Here is a 15,149-nt window from a genome sequence, read left to right on the forward strand (position 1 = left end):
AGAGAGAGATCACAAGTAGACAGGCAGGCAGAGAGAGAGGGAGAAGCAGACTTCCTGCTGAGCAGAGAGCCCAATGTGGGGCTTGATCCCAGGACCCTGAGATCATGACCTGAGCTGAAGGCAGAGGCTCAACCCACTGAGCCACCCAGGTGCCCTATTCTCTGTGGTTTTGATTTGCATTTCCTGATGATTAGCAATATTGAACACCTTTCATGAACCAGTTTCCTATTTGTATATCTTTTAAAAATGTCTATTTAGGCCTTTGTCCACTTTTTATTTTATTTTTTATTTTTTTTTATTTTTATTTTTTTTTATTTTTATTTTTTTTAAAGATTTTATTTGTTTATTTGACAGAGAGAGATCACAAGTAGGCAGAGAGGCAGGCAGAGAGAGAGAGAAGAGGAAGCAGACTCCCTGCTGAGCAGAGAGCCCGATGCGGGACTCGATCCCAGGACCCTGAGATCATGACCTGAGCCGAAGGCAGCGGCTTAACCCACTGAGCCACCCAGGTGCCCTATTCTCTGTGGTTTTGATTTGCATTTCCTGATGATTAGCGATATTGAACACCTTTCATGAACCAGTTTCCTATTTGTATATCTTTTAAAAATGTCTATTTAGGCCTTTGTCCACTTTTTAATTAAGTTATTTATTTTATTGAGTTGTAAATATAATCTTATATGTAGAAAACGTTAAAGATTCCACCAAAAAACCATGTCAGAAAAAAACTTGTCAGAATAAATGAGTTCAGCAAAGTAGTAGCATGCAAAGACAACATGCATTTCTGTACACTAATGAACAATCTGAACAGGAAATTATGGAAAAAAATTTTTATTATAGCATGAAAAAGAATAAAATACTTAGGAATCAACAATGAGGTGGGAAAATGTACAGTAAAACCTATAAAACATTGCTGAAAGATGTTAAAGCGATAATAAATTGAAACATTTCTGTTTTCATGGGTTGAAATACTTAGTTGAATCAAAATGTCAGTACATCCAAAGTAATCTACAGGTTTAGTGCAATCTCTATCAAAATCCCACTGACCTTGAAAAAAAAGAAAGAAAATTCTGTCCTGAAATTCATATCTCAAGGGACCCTGAATAGCCAAAGAATCTTGAGTTAGAACAAAAACTAGAGGACTCACTTCTGGTTTCAAAACCTATTATAAGTCTATAATAATCAAAACATTGTGGTACTGGCATAAAGACAGACATATAAATCCATGGAATAGAATAAAATCCAGGAATATAGCCTCTCATATATGGTCAAATGATTCTTTCTTTTTTTTTTTTTTTTAAGATTTATCTTATTTGAGTGAGAGAGGGAGAGCAAGTGTGAGTGGGAGGGGCAGAGTGGAAAAAGTAGAGTCCCAAGTAGACTCCATGCTGAGCATGGAGCCTGATACAGGGCTGGATCCCAGGACCCCAAGATCACGACCTGAGCCAAAACCCAGAGTCAGATGCTTAACTGGCTGTGCCACCCAGGCACTCCTGGTCAAATGATGACAAGAATGATGCCAAAACCATTCAATGGGAAAGAGCAGTATTTTCAACAAATTGTGGTAGGAAAATTGGATAACCAAACATGAAAGATTTCATTTGCACCATTACCTAAGACTGTATACAAAAATTAATTCCAAATGGATCAAAAAAATCTAAATTTAAGAACTAAAAAACCTCTCAAAACAGAACTAAAGCTTCACAACATTGGATTTGACAGTGATTCATTACATAAGGCATTTATGTACTGCACACATTATACATTACCAAAGGCATGGGTAACAAGAAAAAATAGACAAGTTGGACTTCACAAAAATTTTTAAAAATTTTTCATCAAAAGATGTATACAGAATGAGAGAATATATTTCAAATCCTAAAATCTGATAAGTGATTAATATTCAGAACATACAAAGAACACCTAAAATTCAACAACAAAAAAATCAACCTAATTCAAAAATTACTCTATTTTTTTTTCTGATAGAATCTGATAGTACTCATAGGGTTTCTTCACTTTTTAAAAATCTTAGTTTGAATATACTTAGTTTGTATATTGAGTAGACTTATCTCTAAAGATGTATAAATTATCAATATGCACAAAGATATTACTTCACTATCAGGATGTCTATTACCAAAACAAACAAAAAAAACAAGAAACAAGTGTTTTTGAGGATGTGGCAAAATTGAATCCTGTGCATTTTTGGTGGGAAGTTAAGATGGTATAGTTGCTGTCGGAAGTAGTGTGGCAGTTTTTAATAAAACAAAAATAGAATTACCATATGTTTCAGCAATTCCACTTCTGGGTATATACCCAAAAGAACTGAAAGCAAATTCTCAAAGTAATTATTCATGCACCAACGTTCTTAACAGCATTATTCACAATAACCAAAAAGGTGGAAGAAAAACAAGTGTACTTCAGCAGATAAATGGATAAGTCACATGTGGTAATATCCATATCCTTATGAGGGAATAATATTCAGCCTTTAAAAAGGAAAATTTGCCATATGTTACAATGAAGATAAACCTTAATGATATTATTATTGCTTGGGAAGTCTTTATATCTCCTTAATATCTGAAGGACAACTTTGCCAGATAGCATATTTTTAGCTATCAATTTTTATCTTTTAGTGCTTTAAATATTTCATTTCATTCTCACCTGTCCTATAGTTTCTGCTGAAAAGTCCACTGATAGTTAAATGGGAGTTTTCTTGTAAATTACTTTCTTTTTTCCCCAGCTGCCTTTAGCATTCTTCATAAGTAATTTTTGTCAATTTTGTTATAAAGTGTCTTGGAAATGGTCTTTTTGCAGTGAAATAATAGGGTGTTCTAGCTTTGCAGACTTGTATATTCAGTTTCTTCCCCAGGTTTGGAAGGTTCACAGCTATTATATCTTTAACTCTCTGGCCCCTTCCCTCTCTCTTTTTCTAAGTACATTAATTACTCGATTTTCTTTTCTGATAGAATCTGATAGTTCTCATAGGGTTTCTTCACTTTTTAAAAATCTTAGTTTTCTCTCCTTTTCTGACTGAATCATTTCTAAAATCCTATCTGCCAACTCACTTACACTTTCTTCCTTCTTATCTGCTCTGTTACCTATGCTCTTCCATGCATTCTTTATTTCATTCGATGACTTCTTCAGCTCCAAAATTTGTTTTTGTTTGTTTCTTTTTAATTTCATTTGTTTTGGTAGAGAACCCATTCTGCTCATTAATTTTATATGGAGTTCATTGAGTTGCCTTTCTTGGTTTTCTTGTAGCCCATTAAATTTCTTCATAAAATTTATTTTGAATTCTCTATCATTTTTATTTCAATATTTTGTGTCTTTGAGTTCAGTATATGGAGAATTAATTTCTTTTCATAATGTCATATTACCTTGATTTCTCATCGTGTCTGACAATATGTGTGTCTGATTTTACATTTGAAATAGCAAACACTTTTCTTACTTAAAAATTTGTGTTATTTGGTCATTACAGCTCAACAGACTAGCAATTAGAAAACTTTCTTTTGTAATCCATGAGGTGGCACTATAGCTCAAGTTTTTGTTTCTCCCATGGGTGTTTGTTCTTGGGTTGAAGTATGCAAAAAGAGCTGGCAGGGAGTTGGGCTAGATGTGGATTTAGCATCTGGAACTTTGGGGGTATCCACAGTCCATTAGGTGGATCCTAGTGTAGGGAACTTCAAGAGATCTATGAACAGACCTACTGCTGAAATTCTGAAGCATACAGAAGGAAATTAAGTTCCTTCAGTGCCATTTAATATTCCTTATCTGCCTCCCCTTCCCTTTCCCTCCCCCAAGTCATGGAGGTCCCTCCTTAAAACTCTTGTGTTGCAAGTGAGAAACAAGCCCCTCCATCTGCAACCCACATGCAGCTAGGTAGGGTGCCAGCTTCTTTCACTTATCACTTCCTCTGCCAGGGAAGTAGCTCCTTCTGTTGCCCAAAGCCCAAAGTGTTGCAGTATAGCCCTGAAGAGGGAGCTGCCTCAGTGGGTTACTCTCTGTCCTCTGCCTCCGCTGCCATCTATCCCACTCTGATGTTGTGCCAGATGGAGCAGGTTCACCTGCTCCCTTGAATCCACAGTCCACTCTGAGATCCTATCCACTTACTTTTGGAGGCACAAGTAGATAGAAATTGGTATAATACAGAGAGGCACTTTAATACAGTTATAGGTGACTAATTAATTGTAAAAGAGGAGAGGAGAAAGGAATCACTCACAGTACCATGATGCTGACATCACAGTCAGTTTTTTTAGGTTATTATTTGTTCAATGTAAGTACTGCTTGTCTCATTCCTAGGTCTTTTATATATATATATATATATAGCAATAAAATAAGAGAATTAGATTTAGATAGGAACAATATATTCTTAACTAAATGTAAAAATGTAAGAATAATATATCAATGTGGTGTATATATATACAATGGAATACTATGCAGCCATCAAAAGAAATGAAATCCTGCCATTTGCGACGACGTGGATATTATGGTATTATGCTTAGCAAAATAAGTCAATTGGAGAAAGACAACTATCATATGATCTCCCTAATATGAGGAAGTGGAGATGCAACATGGGGGGTTTGTGGGGGTAGGAAAAAAATAAATGAAACAAGATGGGATTGGGAGGGAGACAAACCATAAGTGACTCTTAATCTCACAAAACAAACTGAGGGTTGCTGGGGGGAGGGGGGACGGGACAGGGTGGTGGGGTTATGGACATTGGGGAAGTATATGCTATGGTGAGTGCTGTAAAGTGTGTAAACCTGGCGATTCACAGACCTGTACCCCTGGGGCTAATAATACATTATATGTTTATAAAAAAATTAAAAACTAAAAAAAGAATAATATATCAGTGGTAGTTTTTTTATGAAACTGAATTTGATGACTTTTATGTGAGAATATGTTTTTATATAATTTTTTAAAGATTCTACTGATTACTTAGCTCAAAATCTGGAAACCATTGGACTAGCTTATTCCAGTAGTCTCTTTCAATATTAATGTTCTCTGATCTTATGATTTATTCTTTCTTCCTACATCACAAGAGAAAAGAAATGTCAAGTAGAATGTCTAAGAATCAAAGAGCTTAATTAAGGGAACTTAATGGTTACATCAATCAGGATAGAATAGGTGATGTCATAATAACAAAAAACCTGAATTCTCAGTGGCTTACAATAGCCAAGTTTATTTCGCACATTTACCTTAAATCGACAAGGAGACTCTTCGTATTAGTCACTTTATAGTCTGTCACTGAAACTTCATTTTGATACATGCTTTAACAATCACAGAGGCCCCAGAATAAAACATATTACTTTTGCTTTTATTTCATTGCCAAAGGAAATTACATAGATATTCCCAAATTCAACAGGACGAGGTGTGTAATTCACGTGCAGGGAGGAGCACTGAATATTTATGAATAAGATCTGGAATAAGAACTGTAACAGAGAGGGGTGCCTCTCTGTGGCTCAGTTGGTTAAGCAGCTGAGGACTCTCGATTTATGCTCAGGTCATGATCTGAGGGTATTGAGATCAAGCCCTATGTCGGGCTCTGCACTAAGTGTGATGCCTGCTTAAAATTCTCTTTTACCCTCTGGTTCTCGTGCTCATGCTCTCTCTCTCTCTATAAAACAAACATACAAACAAAAACCTCACACTGTAATAGAGAAATATCAATTTTGTTTAGTGTAAAAATTCGAAAAACAGGAAATAGGAGATGAACTACTTTTGCAATTTTCTAAACATATTAATATTAGCTAAACAGGAATTACCAGATTCTAAAATATCTTCAGATAAAGTATTTGATTTTTTTTACAACTCAGTGACGGAGACAGATAAGCCTAAGTATTGGCTACAAACACACTATAGAGTTAAACTGCTCGGTTTTGAATTTCAGTTTCAGCATTTACTGAAATTTGACCATGGACAAATTACCTTACTTAGTGTACTTCAGTTCCCTTCACTTAAAACTGGGTATAATCATAATTCTATATTGTATTTATGTTTGTGTGAGGAATTAAAGTGATAATACACTGAAATGACACATAATTGTACTCAATATATAATTAGTTGGTTTTAGTTATTTTTATATTTCTATCATGTTTATCAATAATACTATTATCCCCATTTTCCAACGGAGACCTAAATGCAATAGTCTTTGATTTCTCTAAGGGTCACACAGAAGATGGCAAAGCTCAGATTCAAAATTAGATGTTTGGCTTAGAGACTTTGTTTACATTCTAGTCACACTTGTTGAATTTGGCACAATCATTTTAATCTTTGTCTTTAAGGTTATTTTATCAAAAAAGTTTTCTTACAGATTGCTATAGATGGTTCAGGAAAGAAAAAGACTAATTGAGATTGGGAGAGGATACTGAAAGAAAGAGAAAGGAAGAAAAAAAAAAGAGAAAGAGAAAAAGAAAGCAAACAACTGGAAAGGCTCAGTGTAATTAGAAGTGGTGGCAGGACAGCAACTTGAGCAGAGGAGAGAAGACTGTGGTTTGTTCAGCAACCGGGAGTGATGGTAGCCAATCAAGTATCATCGTGGAGCTCACATTAGACTTTTTTTTTTTTTTTTTAAACAGATTAGGTTTTAAGAATTGGAAAGGGTTGTAGAGCATCTATTGGAAAGAAAAGAATTGTAGAAAATCTATAAGTCCTAAATTCAGCAATTTTTTCTTGCTAAAGAGAAAGCAAAACAAATGTCTGATTTTTGTTTTTCTATAATTGAAAAGACTGACCTGTGGATTTGAGAGGTTGCTGATTTAAAGAAGTGATGTGGCAAGTTATTTTTTTTTAATTTTATTTATTTATTTGATAGACAGAGATCACAAGTAGGGAGAGAGGCGGGCAGAGAGAGAGGGAGGGGGGAAGCAGGCTCCCTGCTGAGCAGAGAGCTAGATGGGGGCTGGATCCTAAGATCCTGATATCATGACCTGAGCCGAAGGCAGAGACTTTAACCCACTGAGCCACCCAGGTGCCCCTGTGGTAAGTTATTTTAATGTTTTATGAATATCATGTAGTCCCTATCCCCCACTTTTTTCTTTGAAAGAAATGGTTTCTATCATATGATTTGATATTGCTATTGCTCAATGCTTCACGACCTATTTTAGGTTTGTTGACAACTCAAGTTTCAGTTTCCAGTGGCACAAAATGTACTGTTTGTGTTTAAGTGTGTCTGAGCCTTGGCTCAAAATGTTTCTTTCATTTAAGAAATCTGGTAGGCAAACTTGATTATATTTGCCTCTTTTCTCTTTCCCATGTAATTTATTATCTTGAGCTCAGTTTCAATTTCCTGTTTTTATTTTCCTTTTTTTCTTTTTCTTTTTTTTTTTGTGAGAATAGAGAGCTTGTAGGAGACAGTTTTGAGAAAATTGTACATGATTCAATGCAAAGTTCAGAAGAATTACCACTTTTTCAGTAAGAGAAACCACTAACTTGACCAAATACTATAGTAATAATACTACCTAAAGCTCTAAAATATTCAAAACAATGAAAATAGAAAAAAATGCAGATAAATAAAAGTGAAAAATAAGCATAGATGTGACATATAAGGTATTTCCGTTAAAATGTTTTATGATACTTTAAACAACCTAAAGAAATTTAACTATGGTATCTAGGCTAATAACTACAAATGATAAGAGTAGATAACTTGTCTCTTCTTGGTTAATGTTAATTTATTTACATGTTAAAAAATATATTACTATCTGCCTGAGATAGTACTCAGGCAGATAGGGGGGAAGAACATTGTCATAAGTAATACTTATATAGGTAACTGACTGACATTTATATAAGTAGAAAGAAAGCCATAGAAATAGATACTAGTTTTTTTTTTTACTACTACTTTTTAACCTAACATTTTAATAGAGCTCCTTTATTCTATTTATGACATGGTATGAATTAAGTAGACTTTAAGCTGAATCACTGTTTATGGTATTTCATGTATCAAGAGAAATCCTGAATTTATTCTAGAGCTTTCCCCCCAGGATATCATTTATATTGTGCACATTAAATAAAATAACAAATATCTCAATACTGATTGAGAAAAAAAATACTTGAGAGCATAATCTAAGTTAATAGTATTTTCTTCTTCTTCTTTTTCTTTTTTTCATATTTTATTTATTTATTTGAGAGAGAGACAGAGAGAGCATGAGAGGGGAGAAGGTCTGAGGGAGAAGCAGACTCTCCGCGGAGCTGGACCCTGGGACTCGATCCTGGGACTCCGGGATCATTATCTGAGCCGAAGACAGTGGCTTAACCAACTGAGCCCCTATTTTTTTCTTCTTAGCATTGTATATGTTTTATTGGCACTTAAAATATAAATACCTCTTAAGGAGTATTGCTTTTACCTAATGTCCTAGTTCAAGTTTTTAAGGAACTCCCAATATATCTAATTTGACATATTATAGTAGCCCTTAAAGCTTTAAAATAGAAGGAAATTTCCTCTTTGTAAGGCAATTCACGCAATATGAGATATGGGCAATGGAGCATTGATATTAGTATTAATAACTGTGAAATCTTCTCTGAGGAAAACAATTTTAGGAAATCCATAATGGGAAATAGACATAACAACGATTTCAAGTTTCTTATTTTTTTGTTTTTTTAAATATTTTCTTTATTTATTTGAGAGAAAGAGAGGATGAGCCAGGGGAGGTCCTGGGGGAGAGGGAGAAGCAGGCTCCCACTGAGCAGGCCTGATTCAGGCCTTGAGCCTGGGACACTATGATCATGACCTAAGCCAAAGGCAGAGGCTTAACTGACTTAGCCACCCAGATCCCCCTTTTTTTGTTTTGTTACTGATATCAAAGATGTCAAGGATTTGTTTGCAGATTTTACTTCACATGATATAAGATGCTTTAGTTGTTTTAATGTCTCTCCTTATGGAGTTTATAACTCTTTAGATTGATTGAGATAAAAATTAAGATTAAATGAGAAAATCTTTGACAATGATTGACCCTTGATAGAAGATTATTGTATAATTGTATACATCCATCTATGCTGTGATGCTAGTAAAATTTCTCAGCTTATGTTTGCAAGTTATCTGTTATTTTAATAATAGCATCATAAAATACATGGAAATCAATATTAAAAACAGTTCAGAGATAATGGATGAGGCAGTGATGAGAAGTTATTTCAAAATCAACATGTGATCTCCTATAAGCTTTAAGAGGTTAAAACAAAAAGAGAGAAAAAGAAAAGAAAGTGTGGAAAAAAGAGCAGGTGGAAAACCTTGCTGGTTCCTTCTTATCACTATTCCCATGGTGGGGGGGTATGCAAATACTTCTGAGAGTAGAAGGTATTATTAGAATTTGGAAAGAATGGAATGGAAAGAGATAATGTCCAAGTGACTATAAGTGAAAGTAGAAAGAGAGCATGAGTTTAGAGCAGTTTGAATAGTACCAGCAATAAAAATAATAAAACAGTAATAGCAACATCATAGAAACCAAATATATTGGGTTTTTAATATATCATGTACTGGGTAACAGTATTATTGATGTTAATTCACTCAATCATGATGACAACTTTATGAGGTACATGTTACATTTTCTTGTTCATAGATAAAGAGATTATTCCCCCCACTCCCCGCGCAAAAAATGATTATTTTCCAGGGCCACATAGATAATAAATGACAACGTCAGGATTTAAACTGTAGTTTATCTAACTCCTAAGGTCATTTTCTTAACATTTGGAAGCTTAACTATGAAGTTCAAACCGTGCTCTTCTCTAATTCTCAACTCATTATCACCATCAGCCCTATATCATCCACTGTCTAGTCAGTCTTCGCTCTTTTTTCTTATTCTGATATTCATCTTCATCTAGTTGGTCTCTTGTCCTCCCCAAATCTCTTCTTCCTATTTGTTTTTGAAAACCTTTCTCTGGTGCCTGGGTGGGTCAGTCGGTTAAGTGTTTGCCTTCCACTCAGGTCACAATCCCAAAATCCTGGGATTGAGACCTGCTCAGGCTCCCTGCTCGATAGGGAGTCTGCTTCTGCCCTCTGCCCCTCCTCACTGCTTGTGATCTCTCCCTCTCTCTGTCTGAAATAAATAAATAAAATCTTAAAAAAAAAAAAAAAAGAGAGAAAGAGAGAGCTGTTGGGGCACCTGGGTGGCTAGGTGCGTTAAGCTGCTGCCTTCGGCTCAGGTCATGATCTCAGGGTCCTGGGATCGACTCCCGCATCGGGCTCTCTGCTTGGCAGGGAGCCTGCTTCCCTCTCTCTCTCTCTCTCTCTCTGCCTGCCTCTCTGCCTACTTGTGCTCTCTCTCTTTCAAATAAATAAAATCTCAAAAAAATTAAAAGAGATGTCAAAAGAAACTGGAGAAATTAATGTTAATAATAAATTTGAGGAATGCCTGGGTGGCTCAGTTGGTTGGACGACTGCCTTCGGCTCAGGTCATGATCCTGGAGTCCCAGTATCGAGTCCCGCATCGGGCTCCCAGCTCCATGGGGAGTCTGTTTCTCCCTCTGACCTTCTCCTCGCTCATGCTCTCTCTCACTGTCTCTCTCTCTCAAATAAATAAATAAAATCTTTAAATAATAATAATGATAATAAATTTGATTTAGCCTAATGAGTCACAAAATACTATTTCAACATAAATGCATAAAATTATTTTTTACACTAATTTCTAATACTAATTCTTCAAAATTTGGAGTGTATTTTACACTTATAGCACATCTCCATTCAGACTAGCATTTTAGGATCTCAGTAGCCAAATATTGCCTGTGGCTATGATATTGGACATTACACCTCTAGAATTCTATGATAACCATTGGTGTAATACAGAGAATGCTGATTTGTGGTAGAATCTATTGTCAAATCACTGGCTCTATTTGCCATATGAGCCTAGACAATTTATTCAGTTTATCTGGCATTAGTTCCTTCATGTGTACAAAGGTTTTACAAAGATTAGATTGTATCACATAATTTCTGACACTTTGGAAAATCATTGAGGACATCACCCATGTTATGCCTGAATTTTATACAATGGGTGAAATTTAGTCTTTTTTTTTATTTTAAGACTTTACTTATTTATTTTGACACACAGAGAGAGAATGCAAGCACAAGCAGGGGAAGGGGCAAAGGTAGAGGGAGAGCAAGGAGCCAGATGTGGGACTCAATCCCAGAACCCTGGGATCATGACAAAGGCAGATGTTTAACCAACTGAGCCACCCAGGTGTCTCTGGAATTTAGAGTCTTATTTTACAAAAATTTATTGATCATATAAGCCATTATGCTATGTGTTTTGTTAGTTTCTAAGAATATTAGGTAGAAGGTCTACCTTTAAGAAGTTTGGTATAGAATGATCAGCATGAAAATACTTAGCTATCTATAGTATATTTATAATATAAATCAAATATAGCTTAATAATATCATATAAGTTAAAAAATTATCATACAGAGGAGTTATTAACTATGCCTGGAAATATCAGGATAAGCTTCAAAAGACGCTACTTCAGCTGCATCTGGAAGAAAGAATAGTTGTTAAGTACACAAGGATGTTGGTTAAGTACATAAGGATGTTGGAAGGTGATATTTGGAAAATCATGGAGCAATGAAATTGTTTGTGAAATGAGAGGGAATTTTAGTTTTACAATGGATAAGTGTTAGCGTCTGCACATTTATGTCTACTTTCCCCCAAAATTTACATATTGAAACCCTAACTTCCAGTGCAATGGTATAAGGCTGTGGGGCCTTTTAGAAGTAATTAGGTTTAGATGAAGTCATGAGAGTGGACTCCCATGATGGGATCGGTGTCCTTATAAGAAGAGAAAGAGACTGGAGCACTCTCAGTTCTCCACCATGTAAAGATACAGGAGAAAATGGCTATCTGTGTCTCATCAGACACTGGAACTGCCGACATTTTGATTTCAGGCTTCCCAGCCTCCAGATCAATGAGAAATAAATATTTGTTGTTTAAGCCACCAGTTATATGTTTTAACATATAAAACATATTTTATATGTTAAAATAATTTTATTTTAACAACTTGAACTACTTATGTTTACATGGTGGGTTAGAAGAAGGACCAAAGGAAAGCATTAGGGTTGATAGAGGAGTAATTATGGACCATAGTGTTCTGCATAACCCTTCCTTAAAACTGGTACTTCCTTGTTTTTCCTCACCTTAATGAATGATATCACCAAACACTTTTCTATATTTTTTCTCTTTCCCTCATTCTTCAGCTCTAATATATCCATAAACCTATTGCCTTTCTGTCTCTGAATTATATCCTGTCAGTGCTCTTAGTCTAAGCCACTCACCTCTTTCCCAGATCACCCAAAAATTGCAACTGATCTCCTTATCTCTACTCTTATCTTCACATAGTCCAATTTCTTCATGACAGCAAGTGTGATTTTCTTTTCAAATATACCAAACTTTCTTCACCTGCTTTTTACAGACTCAAAGACTTTCTCATTATATTCTACAAGGTCCTAAATGAACTGGCCTAATAGACCTCATATCAGTTTACCCTTCACTTTATTACACATTGCTTAGCTACTTTTTTTTTTTTAATGTCACTTTGGTTTTTTTTTTCCCCCTTGGGTTGTTTCTGTTGTATTTTCCTCTAGATTGTTCTTTCTCTCATCTTCAAATGACTGGCTCCTTCTTATCTGTCAAATCCTAGCTGAAAATCATTTCCACAGAGAAATCTTCCTGACTTCCTGACTATTAAAATAACTTGATGACAAAGTCATTTTCTATTTTATTACTGTTAATTCATACTTGTTCTTACTGAAATTATTGAACTTATCTTCAGTTGTTTATTATTATTAATTCATATATTTTCTTTTTTAAATTCCCTTTTCTTTTTTCAGCTTTTTATATAAATTCTAGTTAGATCACATATAGTGCAAAATTGGTTTCAGGAGTAGAATTAAGTGGTTTATCACTTACATACAACACTCAGTGCTCATTATAACAAGTACCCTCCTTAAGGACACTCCTTAAGGGCACTCCATAGAGCCCTCCTAACAAGTGCCTATCATCCATCTAGCCCATCCCACACCCACTTCCCTCCCTCAACCCTTACTTTGTTCTCTATTATTAAGAGTTTCTTACAGTTTGTTTCCCTCTCTCCTCTTTTTTCCCCTCCCATATGTTCATAGGTTTTATTTCTTTTTATTTTTTTAAGATTTTATTTATTTATTTGACAGAGAAATCACAAGTAGGCAGATAGGCAGGCAGAGAGATAGAGAGAGAGAGAGAGAGAGGGAGGAGGAAGCAGGCTCCCTGCCAAGCAGAGAGCTCAATGCGGGACAGTCCCTGAGATCATGACCTGAGCCAAAGGCAGAGGCTTAACCCACTTACCCACCCAGGCGCCCTCTTTCTTAAAATTTATTTTATTATCTTTTTTTATTTTTAAAGATTTTATTTATTTATTTATTTGAGAAAGAGTGCAGAGCAAGAGCGAGAGAGCAGTAGTGGAGGTGAGGGGCAGAGGGAGAGGGACAAGCAGACTCCCCACTGAGCAGATAGCCCAATGTGAGAGTCGATTTCAGAACTCTGGGATCGATGGTGGATGTTTAACTGACTGAACCACCCAGGTGCACCATCTGTTTTATTTCTTAAATTCCACATATGAGTGAAATAATATGATATTTGTCTTTCTCTGACTGACTTATTTTGCTTAGCATGATAAATTCTAGGTCCACCCATGTTATTGCAAGTGGCAAGATTTCATTTTTTAAATTTTATTTAAATTCCAAGTTAGTAAACATATGGTTTAGTATTGGTTTCAAGAGCAGAATTTAGTGATTCATCACTTACATATAACACCCAGTGCTCATCCTACAAGTTTTCTCTTTCAAACCCATCACCCATTTAGCCCATTCCCCACAAACCTCCCCTCCAGCAACCCTCAGTTTGTTCTCTTTATCTATACAGGCCATATGGTTTGCCTTCCTTTTTGTTTTTATCTTATTTAATTTTCCTTCCCCCTCCCATTATGTTCAGTTAGCCAATGATTCATTAGTTGTATAACACCCAGTGCTCATCACTGCATGTACTCTCCTTAATACCCATCACTGGGGTACCCCATTCCCCAAACCCTCTCCTCTGTAACCCTCTCTCCTTTGCTTCCCAGAGTCCAGAGTCTCTCATGGTTTGTCTCTGTCTCTGATTTCTTGCCATTCCATTTCCCCTCCTTTCCCCTGTGGTCCTCTGTGCTATTCCTTATGGTCCACATATGAGTGAAACCATATGATAATTGTCTTTCTCTGCTTATTTCACTTAGCATAATACATTCTAGTTCCATCCACATTGTTGCAAATGGCATGATTTCATTCTTTTTTATGGTTAATATTCCATTACACACACACACACACACACACACACACACACCACTTCTTTATCCATTCATCAGTCAATGGACATTTGGGCTTTTTCCATAGTTTGGCTGTTGTTGATAATGCTGCTATCAACAAAGGGGTTCATGGACTCATTTGAATCTATATTTTTGTATCCTTTGGGTAAATACCTACTAGTGTAATTGCTGGGTCACAAGGTAGTTCTATTTATAATTTTTTGAGGAAGCTCCATACTGTTTCCCACCGTAGTCACACCTGTTTTTATTCCCACCAACAGTGTAAGAGGGTTCCCCTTAATCCATCTCTTTACCAACACCTGTTGTTTCCTTTATTGTTAATTTTAGCCATTCTGACAGGTGTGAGGTGATACTTCATTATAGTTTTGATTTGTATTTCCCTGATTGTGAGTAATGTTGAGCATTCATATATTTTCTTTCCTCAGTAGAATGTAAGCTTCTTCAGAATAAGAATCCTGTCTTATTCATCACTGTATCCCGAAAATCATCCACATGCTTAAGCAAAAAGCAGCATTCAGTTTAAGCAAAGTGCTTATTGGATAAATGGTTTAAGTTTTCCCCATCCTATTATTCTCTTTTATAGGTTTTTACTTATAGTAGGAAAAAAAAATGGGATTGAGTTCATCAATTTAATGTCCTATCAGGTATAAGAGATATTTAGCTTGGGCCACCTGGGTGGCTCCATCGTTAGGTGTCTGCGTTTGGCTCAGGCTATGATCCCTGGGTCCTGGGATTGAGCCTCACATCGGGCTCCCTCCTCGGCGGGAAGCCTGCTTTCTCTCTCCCACTCCCCCTGCTTGTGTGCCTGCTCTAGCTGTCTCTCTCTCTCTGTCAAAGAAATAAATA

At 35.9% G+C, this 15,149-nt stretch overlaps 1 protein-coding gene across 3 annotated transcripts in view; it reads left to right on the forward strand.

Annotated features, from left to right (window-relative positions):
• Nucleotides 1-15,149, forward strand: part of LOC309842381 (pancreatic alpha-amylase) — a 224,572-nt gene that overhangs the window by 200,263 nt on the left and 9,160 nt on the right. Inside the window, exon 1 of one of the 3 annotated variants that reach the window (XM_082686502.1) lies at nt 6,851-6,972. The exons of the other annotated variants lie outside the window; for them this stretch is intronic. The gene's annotated coding sequence lies outside the window, so the exon portion shown is untranslated. Of the gene's footprint in view, nt 1-6,850; nt 6,973-15,149 lie in introns of those variants that run through there. 3 annotated transcript variants of the gene reach the window in all.

The sequence above is a fragment of the Mustela nivalis genome (assembly GCF_964662115.1).
Source record: "Mustela nivalis genome assembly, chromosome: 10".
Lineage (NCBI taxonomy): Eukaryota > Metazoa > Chordata > Mammalia > Carnivora > Mustelidae > Mustela > Mustela nivalis.